At 39.8% G+C, this 17,468-nt stretch overlaps 2 long non-coding RNA genes across 2 annotated transcripts; one reads left to right on the forward strand and one right to left on the reverse strand.

Moving 5' to 3' along the window:
• Positions 1-3,998: 3,998 nt before the first annotated feature.
• Positions 3,999-8,044, reverse strand: LOC135461836 (uncharacterized). The gene is made up of 3 exons (XR_010443402.1): positions 7,757-8,044; positions 6,235-6,384; positions 3,999-5,012 (listed from the first exon to the last, which is right to left on the reverse strand). It is a non-coding gene; the product is annotated as an uncharacterized LOC135461836 (long non-coding RNA).
• A 4,550-nt stretch (positions 8,045-12,594) lies between these two features.
• On the forward strand, positions 12,595-16,572 carry LOC135461908 (uncharacterized). Its single transcript, XR_010443410.1, has 3 exons — positions 12,595-13,144; positions 14,000-14,081; positions 15,609-16,572. It is a non-coding gene; the product is annotated as an uncharacterized LOC135461908 (long non-coding RNA).
• The last annotated feature ends 896 nt before the right edge of the window (positions 16,573-17,468 follow it).

Genomic DNA, 17,468 nt, shown 5'->3' on the forward strand with positions numbered 1-17,468 from the left:
CCAATATCCAACTAAGACATCCAGGACGGCTATGCAATTTTTTGCTTTAGATAACTTTAAACGTTTATTGTGCACAATGCAGTAATCTTTGCAAGAGACAAACAGTCATCAGGCCTAATCTACAATTCAAACTCACACAGAATCTATATGTAACAACAAAAACAGTTACGAATCCCTGTCTGTCACAGTACGAAAGAAATACAACCTATTTCCTCATTATTTGTGGCAGTATTGGTTGTTTCAGTTACTTGCTTCGTTATCATCAGTTGTTGTCAATCCTATCATAATTGTTGTCTACCAATCCTGGAGCGTGTATGGGTGCAAGGGTAAGAGTTTAAATTCCAACGCCATGCCATATGCGGCCTGTGTAGAATTATGACCAGCCCAACAACAACAAAAAATCCGCTGACGGACAGATGTGTTGTACTTATTTGCGTGTTAGAGGTCATTCACATTTTAAAGAAATGAACCGATGATGGGTTTGCGCCATTACTACACTGGGTCAAGAATAATGATGCCCTGTCCGAGTCACTGTCAATGATCTTACACACCCAGTGTATGCTCATGTAGTAACCTTTATAGTGTACAACCGACTGGACCCCCCAGTGGCTAAAAACTCTAATGCTGTTGCACTAAAACTTCAGGTAACACCGTCACGAAAGATCAACCATGTTACGTATTATTTTCAACTATGCAAATAAATGCGGCTTAGCTGGCCCGAAAGAACATTCATTGACGCTAATTGTGATGTAACGTTTTTATTTGTGTGAAATGACACCGCGCGATTCTTGAAAAATAATCGATAGTTGCTGCATAACCACAAACACGTTTAAGTAGGAGGAACAACTCGGCATAGTCGATTCTCCACTACAGAATATCATGTTGAATATGACACAACACTTTGCTATAATAACAGAATACATTCTCGCATCACTTATAAACAAAAGACTTTCTATTAAAATTAACACATTAATTTTCTATGCAGTTTGCTCGCAAAATGAACGTCATCACAAGGGCAGAGGTGAATAAGGGAGTGCACAGAGCATGTCTATAAACTGTTAAAGCATTCTTATTCATTGGGTGCTCTCACTAAAATATAATCTGTTAAAATTTTACAGACAATCTGTTGCACGAATGATGCTGGAATGGATTCTGCTGTTGCAATAGATTATTTTGTTAAATATAACGCACATATTCTATTAATTCAATAAAAAATTCTATCACACTAATAGGACTTTATGTTGAATACGACACAATATTGTATTATATAAACACAATACATTCTAGCGTCACTCAGACAACAGCGTTTATCTCAAAATTAACAGACAATTGTTAATGGGTCCCGTTGGTCCTGCTCCACAAAGCCAACGTACAGGTCACTTTGATTGTTATAACTGTAACATGCATGTCTTGCCATGGTAGGTAGTATTAGCATATCCTGTAACTCTGTAAATGTTACACTATATACATGTATATAGTATGTCTGCCCACTTGGACCGGCCCTGATAGCACAGAGCGTCCGCTTCGGGAGCGGTAGATCCAGGGTCAATCCTGGGTCGAGTCTCACTTAAGACCTTAAAGAGGAAGTTGTAACTTCCTCGCTTGGCGTTCATAAAGGGGTTAGTACAACGACTGGTTGACCCACATCAGTATAATTGCTCGGACGGGGCAGCTTATTTGCCTTTGGTAAGTCGTCTTAGTGAAGCAGCACTAGATGAAAAAGCGATGTAAATCCGTCCTGCAACAAGGAGGCACATTACATGCACTCTAAGGATTCCTTCGTCGTCATATGACTCAAAAATTGTTAAGTACGACGTTAAACCCCAAGCACTCACTCTACCCACTTGGTTGGCGGCAATAATATTTATGATCAATGCATCGATTGATACCGTGTTAATTACAGGGAATTAGATTAGTCACTGGTAAATTTGTGCCAGCTTGAATAGTCTCTCATATGAGAACGTTTACTTCGCTTAATTAAAACCTGTGAGGATTACGGGGCGTGGGTTACTTGTGCATACTAGTATTTATTAACAATCTGATAGAGGTTAATTAAGAATATTGCCTGGCCTACATGGCAGGTTTATTGGTGGACGAATGACAGCTCTCTGTCAAGTAGGCTTACCTAAGAAAAGTGCTGACGTTAAACCACAGAGACTTAGCCCGGTTGTTCGAAAGTGTTTTAAGAATTAATACCGGATTTAACTTTAAACCAAGTGTTCAGTTTTGTAAAACAATTGCATAACAGTATATTAAATATGAAGTAAATCAGTTGCTGTTGTACACGGACTTTGGACAACTGTATTGGCTGCTGAGTTAGGCTAAAATTTTGAATTTGACTTAATACCGGTATTAGCTAATACACTTTTGAACAACGGGGCCTTGGATTCGAGCCCGCAACTTCATTCAGTCGTGAGCCCATTGTCTGCAGCAAGAGTAGCACGTTACAGGCGACGGAGTCAAACAGAGCACTCTGTGAACAATGTGAAATTAAACCGACGATTGGCGGGTTGATAGTTTTATTCCTTGTAGTTTGCGTAATTATACATATATTGATTAGAATACACACGTCATGTTTGTATGTATATTGTCAGTGAAAGATGTGAATATCAATTTGTTTGGAATGCATTTTTCATGACGCCATTTTAAAATATAAGCACGCATTTGAACTATACATGTGCTTTCCACGAATTAAAATGAACATAAAGTCTGCTACTATACATACATAGAAAAAATGATATAGGACACAGTTATCACAGAAAAATATGTAACAAATTCTATAAAGTTTTGAAAGCCGAGAAGATGAAGTTCAGCATTGAGGATATGGCACAGACGGATAATTCACTACCAGTAGCCATGTTGTTGAAGCCCTTATGAACGTCACTTGATAATAGGCTGTCCGTCAAAAAATCTATTAGCTCTCGATTGCCATTGTGTTTTTTTACAGTGAATAGACAGATATCTATGCAATAGAATGGATTTTGCGGTTAGTTTAAGTGTTAAACTGGTACATTTTGGACCACACATTTATGAGCAGGGCGCTGCGAACGGATCACAATGCGTAGATGTTGGGTAGGATACTGCAGTAACTTGTCAGCGTGAGCTGGTAAAAAACCGCCTCTGTAGAGTCTTTGCTTGAAGAAAAATGTTATGACTTTGCATTATTTGCCCTTAGCAAAGTCAGATTTATTAAGAAAATATCATGCCAAAATCTGAATAAAAGAGTCTGTTATCAATCAGTGGGTCCTGTTATGTTCGGTAAATTCGGTACAGGCCAAATGCTTACACCCAAGGACGAACAGGACCGCTAATACACGACACTTGTGTCCACGAACATCGCCCTGACCGAGCGCCAAACTAAACGAAACATCGGCCCTTTGAACACGGAACAGAGCTGATACTCTTTGGTGGGGGTATCAGGCGTTTTTGTTTGTATTTTTCTCGTTGTCACAATGTTTAATACCGATGACAGCTACAACTTGGCAATATGGCATCATCAAATGAGCGGCTCGGTATTGTTTGCTATTTATTTTGTTGTTAAGCGGCGGAAAATTTTTAAAAATATTTTTAGAACATTTCTGGAATACTACTTTATTAATTAATTCAGTTTTAGTGGTTGACTTTATGTTCAGTTTAACAACAAAGACCTTCCTGGGTTATCAAAGCGACTGTTATATTTTAAGCTTATACATCATATGCCGACAAGATTGCAATTTTAATCTGAATGAAAGAATCTTAATATATATCTATATTTGCAAAAAGCCAACTTAATCAATATTTCCAAAAAAAAAAGAAAAAAAAGCGAAAAAAAAGCGATAGCAACAGACAACCTCTATGTTCATATACAATTATTTACTTTTTTATTTCTGTGTATGTATGTATGTATGTATATATGCATGTATATATGTATGTATGCTTGGGATTTAACGCAGTATATTTTTGTGCATGTATGTATGTATATATGTATGTATGTATGTATGTATGTATGTATGTATGTATGTATGTATGTATTTATGTATGCTTGGGGGTTTAACGCCGTATAATTCTGTGTATAAACGCTTTTAAGTCCACAAATATAAATGGAACATGGTGAAAGCAACAGGCTGTTTAAGAGTCGTTCGAGTGTGTCTCTGCTAGGGATGGTCTAAAACTATGTAGGAACGCACATTTGCCGCAAAACAAATTTAAAAAAATGAACAAATCAAAATGAAATGGTATTCATCTTCTACAGTATCACAAAGTTTTCGTAACTCATTTTTTAAAACCCATAGATCTTAAGAATTACGAATTTCTCCACCTCTGATTGAATTTACGGGGGTTTTAATTAATTAATCCTGATAAAATATTTCTAAAATTAATACCAATAATGCCCTCTAAATAAGGTTGATTGATTATGTCACTAAGCTACCCTCCAGATACGAGCATGGCGGACAACTCTTTCAGCTGGGTATGCCCGTCATATAGGTAAAAAATGAAAGCATCATAGACCTGGCATGGAACAACGAATACCTAACAGTTGCAACACTTTCCGGAGTGCTCTGAATCTTGCTGACAATATATCATTTGTGCAACCTGACTTCTGGTGTTAACTATATATTACACCGTGATTTTCAGGCATACTGTTATAAGCTAACATGATGATTTTCCATTATATCTTTAGTTGTATAATCACCCTTGCAATGTGTTAGACCTGGCCGGTACATGTACGTGTATTTCAGTAAAGCAAGAATACAAAAGCCTAGTACATAAGCCAACATGTGAATAGGGCTAGACTTGTTTGTATAGTGATAGGATGAGGCCTGTTATCAATCCTAGGCTGGATATGTCCCATGGCCTTACTGCAGCATTTCCTGCACCCCCACCCCCACCACCCACCCCCGGGATTGACAGTTTATCCCAGTTACATCGGTCGATCTCGCAGCGAGTGGAGCAGGTAATGAAGTAAACGTCTTCCGAGCATGATTTCTGATAGGTACCGCACCCTCGAGTAAACGACTGGTACCCTTTGATAGCTGCAATAGAATGAGCGAATGCATGGACTGGTTTGCCGACAGAAAATTTAGTGTGCCATGAATTTGCACATCGGGCTTGCATACTGCACAGCGCAACAAACGAAGTAGGAACCAGTTGTTTGAAATCAGAACGTCACTCTTTACCTTTAAACCTAAATCATAGATACACTATAAGCCTCTGAACACGAAATCACAGCAGCTAGCACATTGTAACTTTACAAGGAAAGTAGGTTGTTGTCTAGAACGAAAACAGTTGCTTGAGGTCAAAACACTAAAAAAAACACACACATGCAATGAATGGAACACATCATCCTACCTTACACGTTTAGAATACAACCAATACATTTATTTATTTATTCAAACTAAATTGTGAATTGTTTGGTTTATAGGGTATTATAGTCTAGAATCGCCTACATTCAGCTGTCTGCAAGATCAGCCATATCAACATTGCCTTTAGTCAGTGACACGTTACAACATAAGCTCTACACATGGATATGTTGGAAGTCCACATTCTTGCAAAGAAAATCAAAATAGAACACTTTTACTAATTCATAACGTTAAACTTCATAAGCTCAGTTTCGACGCCAATGAGTCATTGGCTCAGTTGACATCATAGTTATTAAAAAAAAAAAACAATGGCATGCTGGGGAATGGGTGTGAAGAGTAATTTGGTTTACAACAGGTGCACCAACGGTTAGAACAATCTGCACGTAGTAACACAGCCTACTCTACACTCTCAGCAAACAGGCTACGTTATTTCTTATAACAAAAGCCCAGCTTTAAAACCATACTGCCGTGAGATCATATACTATAACAGATAAAATAAAATTCATTTATTAAGGTTATATTTTACCAAAACGTGTAAACAGTTTCAAATATGGCAGTGTCAGAAACAGGGGTTACAGTAAAATCGATGGCACTTTTGGTAAATGGTGTCGACCTCCATCAAAACATGTTGAACTCCGCCCAATATCCAGCATGCCACTGTTTTTTTTAATAATTATGACGTCACTGGAGGCAATGGGCTCTTCCGTCGAAACCGAGCTAATGGACTTTTACATTATGAATTAGAATAAGTGTTTTAACTTCATTTTCCTTGCAATAATGTGAACTTATTAATAAGTAGAGCTTAGTTTAGTTTTGTTTAGTTTTACGGACAACTGGATATAGGCGACTGTCTAAAAGAAATAAGACTATAGCATGTAGAAAACTCAGTGCTTACATTTCTGGTACACTCCGCGAATTATACACACGTCTCCTGCCATGGTACACTTGACCATATTAGCTGTTGTTACATTCCATGGCTCCTCCAAACACTCGTCCCCGCCCGCTCCACCAGTGTTCGTGTAAGAGCACGAATAACAGATCAGGCCTGAAAAAACGTTAATGAAATCAAAAGGTGCATGCAATAGTCATTGATGGTTCAGCTTTCTTCGTAGGACTATTCGAAGGCTGTATTTACACGACCGCATGCTTTCTCCTATATATATATTTTTTGCTTTTTATTAGGAGATATTTTTGTTATCAAAAAACAAATTAATTAATTATAATAATAATAATTACACAGCTTAGTGCGTGATCAAAGTCGTGCTCTGATATACACCTGTTATACAGCTTAGTGCGTGGTCAAAGTCATGCTCTAATATACAACTGATACACACCTTAGTGCGTGATCAAAGTCGTGCTCTGATACACAACTATTATACACCTTAGTGCGTGATCAAAGTCGCGCCCTGATATACACCTGTTATACAGCTTAGTGCGTGATCAAAGTCGTGCTCTGATATACACCTGTTATACAGCTTAGTGCGTGATCAAAGTCGTGCTCTGATATTCACCTGTTATACAGCTTAGTGCGTGATCAAATTCGTGCTCTGATACACAACTATTATACAGCTTAGTGCGTGGTCAAAGTCGTGCTCTGATATGCAACTGTTAGGCAGCTTAGTGCTCTGATATACAATTGTTGTAAAGCTGAGTGCGTGGCCAAAGTCGTGCCCAAGTATGCAACTGTTATACTTGGGCACAACTGTGGTAAGTTTTGCTCTGTTATACAAATGTTATGCAACAAAACTAAAAATTGGCTGATTCGTTGACAGTTACTTTTGCCAAATATTGAATAACGAGTTTCATAGATGATATCCAATTAAAAGGGAAAGATTGTCATTATAAAAATACATTTGCTCACTTATTCAGATTTCTGTGTCAAAAGGAAGAAACGGCAACAACCTACTCCCATGACACAGTTTCACAGTTTCTCAATTTTTTGGGTATGTAAATCTATACCGCGCATTTTGTTGGCATTCAGCACCTTTCCTTATCACCTTAATTGATATCGATGATTGCATTATGTATGTAGACCTTATCAACATGAAAGTTAGCGAAATGACTACATGTACATTACTTGACCCCGCCACCGTTAGGGCTTGATCAAAATTATTATGCTATGAGTGTAGCTAGACCGATCACTTAAAATAGATGTCAGTAAACACCCTGTAAATCTGCTAAAATCTTTCAGCTCTTTCGGAGAAAAACGGAGTGTTGTCTACATATATATATATATACATATATGGGGCATAATTTACACAAACTTACACGGAGTGTTGTCTACATATATATACATATATGGGGCATAATTTACACAAATTTATATAATTGTCATGGTTGACTGTTTTGTACTCATTTTATGGCCAACAGTGTTGCAAAGTTTTTAATGAATTGTGAATGACAAGTGATTACGTTACCTGAAGCAACAGATTCCTGGACGAACAAGAAAGTAAATAACCAGACCAGCAGGGGTAAGTTAGCAGGAGTCATGGCGCCTTTACTGTAAGCGATGGTAACCCACTCGTGCCTTATAAAACTGAACGGTGATCCCTCGCGAAAGTCTGATATCATATACATACTTATCTCAAAATGACATTTTTATGACTCCGCAAACAAGCAAAATGAAAGAAAATACAAGGAGGGCTTATAAATAACACTTGTTCCTTGCAAGATTTGTCGCTGACATGTCCATGGGCTCCTGTCAGTTCATAATTATATGCCTGAATGTACATGTACCTTACCTATATACCATGTATGTAGTATTACATATGTCATTTGTGTTGTTTATGTACGTCATGTTATCTAACGAATGTCTACCCTAATCCGCCCTCATCCCACCCTCCACCTTACCCTGTTTCGGGGGTATGTCACCCAGTACATCTGTACATGTAGGGTTCTTATTAATTGCTCAGTATACATGGTAAAACCAATGTCACAATGTAATTAGATGAGAAGACGTAATATAATGAAGATGGATATGCTGGTGGTAAACTTCCATGCAGCAGTTTTGTGTTGTGTTGATAACTTGCGTCACGAAAGCAAACTTAGTTAACATTGACAAATCAATTTAACAACCATATCTTACAACCCAACCCACAATGATATCTCCTCGAGTTAGAGACGTTAACACAGACGGGGTGGGTGGGGACAAAGATCCCTTCATGGTGTTCTTGTTTTCTTTGTTTGTTTTTTTTTACAATTTACAAATGTGTGACAGCATCTATTACCCATGTAAGTATAATTACTTGGCTAACAGATTTCAATATGGTTATATATATGAATGTCTCACATCGTCTTAGAGGCGTTTCGATTGATTGAAGACCGCCATACCCTTCGTAAAAAGCACGCAATAACTCTCTACAGAGGCTCTATATCAGTATGTACGACGCATATGATTCATCCTCCACCTAACCGTGGTCACGACATCATGTACATACGTACACACTGCATTACTACCTGTGTTTGTACCACGCCATCTTGGTTAGAATGACATTTCGTAGCAATGGAGCACAGGTTTCATAGGATACCTAGACGTGTACATGTAGCTACAAGGTTTCTCTACGACTATCGGTACATATAAAAACTAAAGGGAGGAAAAAAGCAGATCTACCATTTGTGTGAATGACCTCTGCTAAAAATAATGTTTTTGTATCAAGTATCAACGGTAACATGAGAAAATTTACAGTAGAAAATTTACAGTTTGTTAAACTCGTCATTCATTTCGTCGCTAAAATAAAAACTACACCTTTAAAATTTATTTGTTTATTTGATTGGTGTTTTTTACGCCGTACTCAAGAATATTTGACTTATACGGCGGCCAGCATTATGGTGGAAGACAACCGGGCAGAGCCCGGAGAAAACCCACACCAGCATGAGCTGGTCTTGAACTCACAGTGACCACATTGGTGAGAGGTTCCTGGGTCATTACGCTGCGTTAGCGCGCTAACCCAACAGAGTCACGGAGGCCCCTACACCCTTAAAAACAAACTTCAGGGCGTTGAAGGTGGGTACATTGTGAATACGCCAAGGATACGGTGGTGGGAGTAAGAACACGGTGGTGAGAGTTAGAATACGGTGGCGAGAGTAAGTATACGGTGGCGAGAGTAAGAACACGGTGACGAGAGTAAAGGAACGGTGACGTGGGTAAGCCAACGGTGACTAGTGTAAGAAAAGGCTGACTTCAGTAAGGGAACGGCGGCGAGAGTAAGAACACCGTGGTGAAAGCAATGGTTAGGGAACGGTAGTGACTACAGACGGTGGTGAGAGTAAGGGAAAATTAGCGACTACACACGGAGGTCAGAGTACGGGAACGGCAGTGATTACACACAGTGGTGAGAGTAGGGAAACGGGAGTGATTACACACGGTAGTGAGAGTAAGGGAACGAGAGTTATTACACACGGTGGTGGAAGTAAGGGAACGGTAGTGATTACACACAGTGGTGAGAGTAAGTGAAAGGAAACGGTAGTGATTACACAAGATGGTGACAGTAAGGGAACTCTAGTGACTACATACGGTTGTGATAGTAAGGCAACAATAGTGATTACACAGGGTGGTGAGAGTAAGGGAACGTTAGTGATTACACACGGTGGTGAGAGTAAGGGAACAATAGCGACTACACACGGAGGTCAGAGTAAGGGAACGGTAGTGATATGAGAACGTTGTGTATATACCGAGTTTGAGATTTTTTTTTGTTTTGATGTCTCCAAACATCATGTCTGCCTCAGAGGAACACCGATCGAGCCGAAGCAACAGTTTGAGTTTGCACCGTGCCCATCGTCCTGACAAAACCTATGCGTGCTATGACCAAGAGCCAGTGAATTAAATTCGCCGATGGCTTTGCTGTCTTCCAGATAACTTCTGTCTCATTCCGTGGCATACATGAATGGTAATTCCAAGATATTTGGCTTTATTCCTGTCTATTAGTAATTCAAAACTGCCAAAGACACACAAGTTTGTGGGTATACTGTTATGGTGGGAGGGGGCTGTAAACATAATGTTCAAACTAAGGACATTACATGGCGTTGAGGGTGATGAGGCGGCAGGTAGGCTACTGCACGAGTATGTCGGTGAGAGTAAGGCAATGATGGGACTACATGTATGTGTACATGGTGATGTGGGCGCGGTATAAACACGGTGGTGAGAAAAAACGATGTTCAATAAATGTACATGGCGATGACGCGCTGAAGGCACTGTGGTGATAATAATGGAAGTGGGGTCAATGAGTATAAGGGAATGGTAAAGACATTCGGTATAACATGGTGTGTGAATACGGCTGTGAAAGTACATGTACACGGCATAGTGATAGTGAGGACGGCGTGGTGGCCACGGTGTAAACATGGTGGTGACAGTAAGGGAATGACAGTGACTGTACACTGTGATGAGGATGGGCATTGTGCAAACATGGTGTTGACAATAAGCGAATGGTAGAGGCTGTACATGACAATGTGGTGGGCACAGTGCAAACATGGCGTTGACAGTAAGGGAATGGCAGTGACTGTACACAGCGGTGTGGTGGACACACAGTGCAAACGTGGTGGTGACAGTAAGCGGATGGCAGTGACTGTACACTATGTTGAGGATGGACATCGTGCATATATTGTGGTGACAGTCACGGTACACTATGGTGAGGATGGGAACGGTGCAAACATGGTGTTGACTGTAAGGGAATGGCAGTGACTGTACACTATGTTGAGGATGGGCACGGTGCAAACATGGTGTTGACAGTAAGGGATTGGTAGTGACTGTGCACAACGGTGAGGATGGGCACGGTGCAAACATGGTGTTGACAGTAAGGGATTGGTAGTGACTGTGCACAACGGTGAGGATGGCACGGTACAAACATGGTGGTGACAGTAAGGGAATGACAGTGACTGTACACCATGTTGACGATGGGCACGGTGCAAACATGGTGTTGACAGTAAGGGATTGGTAGTGACTGTGCACAACGGTGAGGATGGGCACGGTGCAAACATGGTGTTGACAGTAAGGGAATGGCAGTGAATATACACAGCGGTGAGTATGGGTATGGTGCAAACATGGTGGTGACAGTAAGAGATTGGCAGTGACTGTACATGACGATGTGGTGGATACGGTACAAACATTGTGTTGACAGTAAGGGATTGGCAGTGACTGTACACGACGTTGAGGATGGGCACGGTGCAAACATTGTGTTGATTGTAAGGGACTGGCAGTGACTGTACACGACTTTGAAGATGGGCATTGTGCAAACATGGTGTTGACAGTAAGCGAATGGCAGTGACTGTACACTATGTTGAGGATGGACATCGTGCATATATTGTGGTGACAGTCACGGTACACTATGGTGAGAATGGGAACGGTGCAAACATGGTGTTGACAATAAGGGAATGGCATTGACTGTACACCACGTTGAGCATGGGCACGGTGCAAACATTGTGGTGACAGTAAGGGAATGACAGTGGCTGTGCATGACGTTGAGGATGGGCACGGTGCAAACATGGAATTGACAGTAAGGCAATGGCAGTGACTGTACACGACGTTGAGGATGGCACGGTGCAAACATGGTACTGACAGTAAGGGAATGGCAGTGACTGTACACTATGATGAGGATGGGCACGGTGCAAACATGGTGTTCAGGGAATGTACACGCGTTAGTGAGTGTGATGAAGCGTGATACTGTACCAGCCTGTATGTTGGTGAGAGTAAGGGAACAAGAAGACTGTATACGATGGAATAGGTATAAGAACACGGTGGTGAGATTAAAAAAAGGAGAAAGAAAATAAAAACATGATGACTCTACATGGGGGTATGGGTAGGTAAAACCCTGCATGGTTGTTGTCGTGAAGTTACTACTACGTTGTCAGAGCAAGGGAACAGCAAGTGGTTTGAGGTGAAGGTAAACTGGCGGTAAAGTAAAGACCCAGTGGACACGGTATACGAACACTGTGTATTGAGAGTAAAGTTAGTGTGCATGGGTGAAAAGAGTAAGGACGCGTATACTGTACATTTCAAGCATTGGGGTAATAGTAAATAGTATAAGAACAGCAGTTAGTGTACGAGAAGGAGAGAGTACACGGCCACGATGCATGGATACACTGTGCGTTACGTACACGGTGGTGAGAGTAAGGAAACAGCGGTTATAGAGTACCCGGGAGAGAGGGTGTACTTTGGGAGACGTACGCGGGAGAGAGGGTGTACGTTGAGAGACGTATGCGGGAGAGAGGGTGTACGCTGGGAGACGTACGTGGAAGAGAGGCTGTACGCTGTACGCGGGAGAAACGTTGAGCACTGTACGTTATGAACACGGTGGTGAGAAAATGGGAACAGCGGTTATAGTGTACGCGGGAGAATTGCTGTACGTTGGGAGACGTACACGGGAGAGAGGCTGTACGTTGGGTACACTACACGTTACAAACACAGTGGTGAGAATAAGGGAACAGCGGGAGAGAGAGTATAATGGCTCGTTGGGTACACTGTACCTTACGAACACGATGGCGAAAGTAAGGCGAAAAGAGTTAGTGTACGCAGGAGAGAGCGTGTATAACGGCACGTTGTGTACACTGTAGGGGTACGTTAGCAACACGGTGATGATAGTAAGGGAAAAGCAGGGAACAGAGTATAAGGGCCCGTTGGTGCACTGTACGTTGCGAGCACGGTGATGAGGGTAAGGGAACAGCGGTTAGTGCACGCGGAGGTGAGAGTAAAGAGGCATAGGCTATTGTACGAACATGATGATGACAGTGAAGGGACAGCGGTTATAGTGTACATGGGAGAGATGCTGTACATCAGGCACACTGTATGTTACGTACACGGTGGTGAGAGTAAGGTAACAGCGGTTATAGTGCACACGGATATATATATATATATATATATATCCAGCTTATATATAGGCTATCCAAAGAGTATTAATCGATTTTCTTGATTTGTTTGCATTTTGATAAGACCTTTGTTAATTTAAGGTGGGTACACATACTAAGTAACATGTGTACTGAGCAGAGGTCTATAAACCGTCACCTTGTCCAACTGAACTGACGTAAAAGCAGGCGTTCCCCTCCGATCAATGACTTAGATATTCACTGTTTTTCATGTACTTTTACGTAGATAATCTGTGCTCTTGTGCTAGTTGCAGTTCCATTACCGCAATGATTGCAAACTATACTAATAAATTATATAAAATAGGGAAATAAAATCCACTGACTATTGTTTGTTTACGACGGAATATCAATAAATTAAGTGTGTAAATAGATGCCATACATGGGAAATGCCTTTGAACAAATAACAACAGGAAACAATAAATTACAAGAGGAATCCAATCTGTTTTAACCATTCCTATGTTATTGTAAAGATGGTGTTGTTTTGATTTGTGTCATATTATTATTATATACTCATACTATATTATTATATGCCCAAGTATACATGTAGTAGGCCCCTATCGACTGACCAGCTAATGGTATATATTACACTGTGTGATATTTTAAACATTGTTATATTTTAAACATTTTGCTGCTGTTTTTAGTGTGTGTTTGTGTGTAGAAATGTACACTGTAATAACAAATTTGTATTTTTACAGTAAAATGTGGTGGCAGTTGAGCTATAATGTGTTTTCTACAGGTATTCTCAAAGAGCCAGTTACTTTGTTTAGTTGCATGTAAAAGGACTTCGTCTCATGTTTTTCTTTTAGCAGCCAGTGCTGTAAACGTACAAATGCCCGTCGAATATATATATGCACATACAGCAAAATGATGTAAAGTTACAGCTCGACGGTAAGTGAATTTTGTAACTTACAGGTATATTTGTATTTTGTACAGTACTTTTTGTACATCTACACCAGTTGTCTTTGCAAAGTATAAACAGTAGTTTTCTTTGTTGTGAAATACATACAGATATGAGGTAGATATAGATACATATTATACGATCTAGATGTCTCTTGAATGTAGATGCCAGTGACATGTCGCAACTTTCTCGATATTGTGCAATGTTAAAAACTACATGTATATTTATATAGCGGTCGGAAGTCATGTATGATGTGCCCTTTCGGTGCATTTGTACGCCTACCCATAAAACACTGGGTGGTACACCAGCACGTGCTGTAGCCTTACTTCAACACGGTGTGGTTTTTCCGCGATTTTAACCCACTTGTGCAGCCCGTCATACTCTCCCAATAGGTCAGCCATACGCTACTGACTTGACTAAGAGAAACCACTGAAATCACTGTAGGCGCCTGGTATAAGTCTTGTTTTTGGTTGTCTTGGTGTGGTATACTGAAGCAGTGACGCGGAAAGTATTTGTGCTCCATTTCATAAGACATATATACGTAAGTCGACGAAAGCTCTTCTAATTTAACACTGAGAGGGATCATACATACAGCCATCCAACCCAGAAAGTTTCTGCCATGTTTTTGTCTGCCATGAGTTAGGCCTATACACTTATTCATCACGCCGTATATGCAGACTTCATTCCGACAGGCATACATCCATATATACTGTAGTGCAACTGACGTGAATGAGATCTTAATGCGGACTTGCACTATACACTAAGCCTATCAAAAATGTCAAGAAAAACCGTTTATAAGCTAGGAACTCAAAATGCTGCAAGGTCCATATTAAATTATACGATATATTGACCGAGAAAATAGGAATTTTACCATGTGCTTTATTTATTTATCTCGTATATGTTTATGGTTTTAAAGGGCTCATTTCATGTAGGAGTGGTGATGGAATTAAGTTAAAAACACATACTGAATACATGTGTATATATGATTAGCTAATGAAAGCGATTTGAAATACCAGTGTAACGTCAACAACCGCGTACACTAATTAGGGTACATATTACTCATTGCCGCTAGAATGTACATCGGGGCCTTCGTGTGTAGCCGGAGAGCATAGTTGATCGTATGAATGCAATTAACAACCCATATATCCTTTTAAAGAAAAATTTGATGAAGCTTGTACATAAAGGACATCGACCTTGTATACATAGATGTATATGGTCTAGGAAATCCAATTTACCGATCGAGTGCTCAGTAACGCGTCTTATTTTAAGTGCGTAGTTGGGACAAACAACACAGCTTTGTACATTAATTAGATCTATTCCTTAAGAAAGCATGCTGTCAATATCACGAGCACGCCCACTTGGATATCTCATAACTATTCATGACTTCGGCAGTTTTTATGACGCGCTGAATTGATTTGAGTGTGATCTATGAACAAACTGTATCTTTTTTTGTGAGTTTTGGCTTAATTTAGGGGTTTTATTTGTTAATGTCAATATGTATTCATTCTTTTGCGCAGGCGGTAGCTATATATTGTGATTGACAACAGAACTTATGGATGGAGGTCGCCTGACTGAACCGGGAGGAAACATGGCAGAGCCGAGAAGAAACATGACAGAGCTGGGAAAAACGTGACAGGCATGGAAGGAAACATGACAGAGTGATGGGAGGAAACATGGAAGTCATTGGAGGAAATATATATGGCAGATTCATGGGAGAAAACATGGCAGAGCGGGGAGGAAACGTGACAGTAAGGGCACGAAATATGGCTGAGTCATGGAAGGAAACATGACAGAACCATGGGTGGAAACATGACAGAGCGATGGGATGAAACATGAGAGAGTCATTGGAGTAAATAAGACAAAGCCAAGAGAGGAAACATGACAGTAATGGCATATCTCGAGAGATACGGATCTCCTGGCGTGAAATAGAAGGCAAGAAAGCAAGGGATGGGCTAAGAGGGCGATGCCTCATCTCCAGCGAGGACACCTTATATCACTCATCCAGGCAGGGTCATTTTGGAGTTCATCACATAAAAAACAGGGTGTTATTTCACTGCCTCTCAGCCCTGATTTACCTGATGACAACGACGAAGGGGCTAAATTGATACAATAACATTTCACTTCCTGTATGGTATTATAACATGTTTTCTATAAATATTTCTCCCAGCTCCCAGTCATTTTTTGTAAATAAAAAAAGAGTAACATGACATTTATATACTAAAACTTTAATTGCCTTGCAACTATACAAGAACATACTTGTTTAATAACTTATTTACATGTATATACGTCTGTCCAAAATTATGTCATCAGTTATGTGATTCCTGTATCTCCAATCCAGTTTGAGACAACATAATACACATTTTGTTTGTAGCCCTAGATTTACCCATAGGCAATCATTCACGCTGTTAACCACGATTTTACAATGCGCCTTAAAATGATACATTCAAAAAATTAATCTGTTAATTTTAACAGAAAGTCTGTTACCTGAGTGATGCTAGAATGTATTCTCCTAGAGTAACATTGTAACTGTGTCATATTCAACAGAATATCCTGTTAGTCTAATTGACCCTTCATGTTAAACTTACAGAATATGCGTGTTATATTTAACAGAATAATCTGATACAATAGCATTCTAGCCTCTCTCAGACAACAGACTTAATTCCTGTTGCATTCATGTAGGTTACTTATACTGTTCACACAATGTTTTCTTTTGTGAACTGAGAAGAGTGGCTCAGGTTACACAGTATGTCATTTTAATACTTTTACAGTTACGTACAATCGTATCAACTTATACCCGCAGATGCCATGATTACGATGATAAAGTGAGCTGAAGGTAATATAATGCTGCGACCTGACAGGATACACCTGTCACAACAAACATCATGCTGGACACATGTATCTTTATCGCCCATGTTGAATCATAACGTCTAAGATTAATAATAATATATAAATGAACTCAAAACATTACTTACTGCCAAACCATACTCACCCAACCCCACCATCCATTACTAAAATCATAAGGCCAAAACTAATATGTACTACAGAGTTATCCCCCTTCTTCTTCGCCAATACACAAAATACTTCAGAGAGATATATACAGAGCCGTAACTGTCAAGATAACAATAAATTTGAAATAGGAGGAAAAATAATAACAGAACTTTAAAGTTCCAAGCGATTTTTTTTTAATAAATCATGCGCTCGAGATAAGTGACCAAAAGAAATGAACAATTACGTCGTGCATGCTGTGTCGTTTTTCTCGAGATGTATATATATATATATATATTTGGCCATATATAACCTTAATTTTTTTCCGATTCAAATATTTCAGACCACATCCTGGCCAAAAGAACAATATTTGAAAGGCCTCGGTAATAAAG

The sequence above is a fragment of the Liolophura sinensis genome, chromosome 1 (assembly GCF_032854445.1).
Source record: "Liolophura sinensis isolate JHLJ2023 chromosome 1, CUHK_Ljap_v2, whole genome shotgun sequence".
Taxonomy (NCBI): Eukaryota; Metazoa; Mollusca; class Polyplacophora; order Chitonida; family Chitonidae; genus Liolophura; species Liolophura sinensis.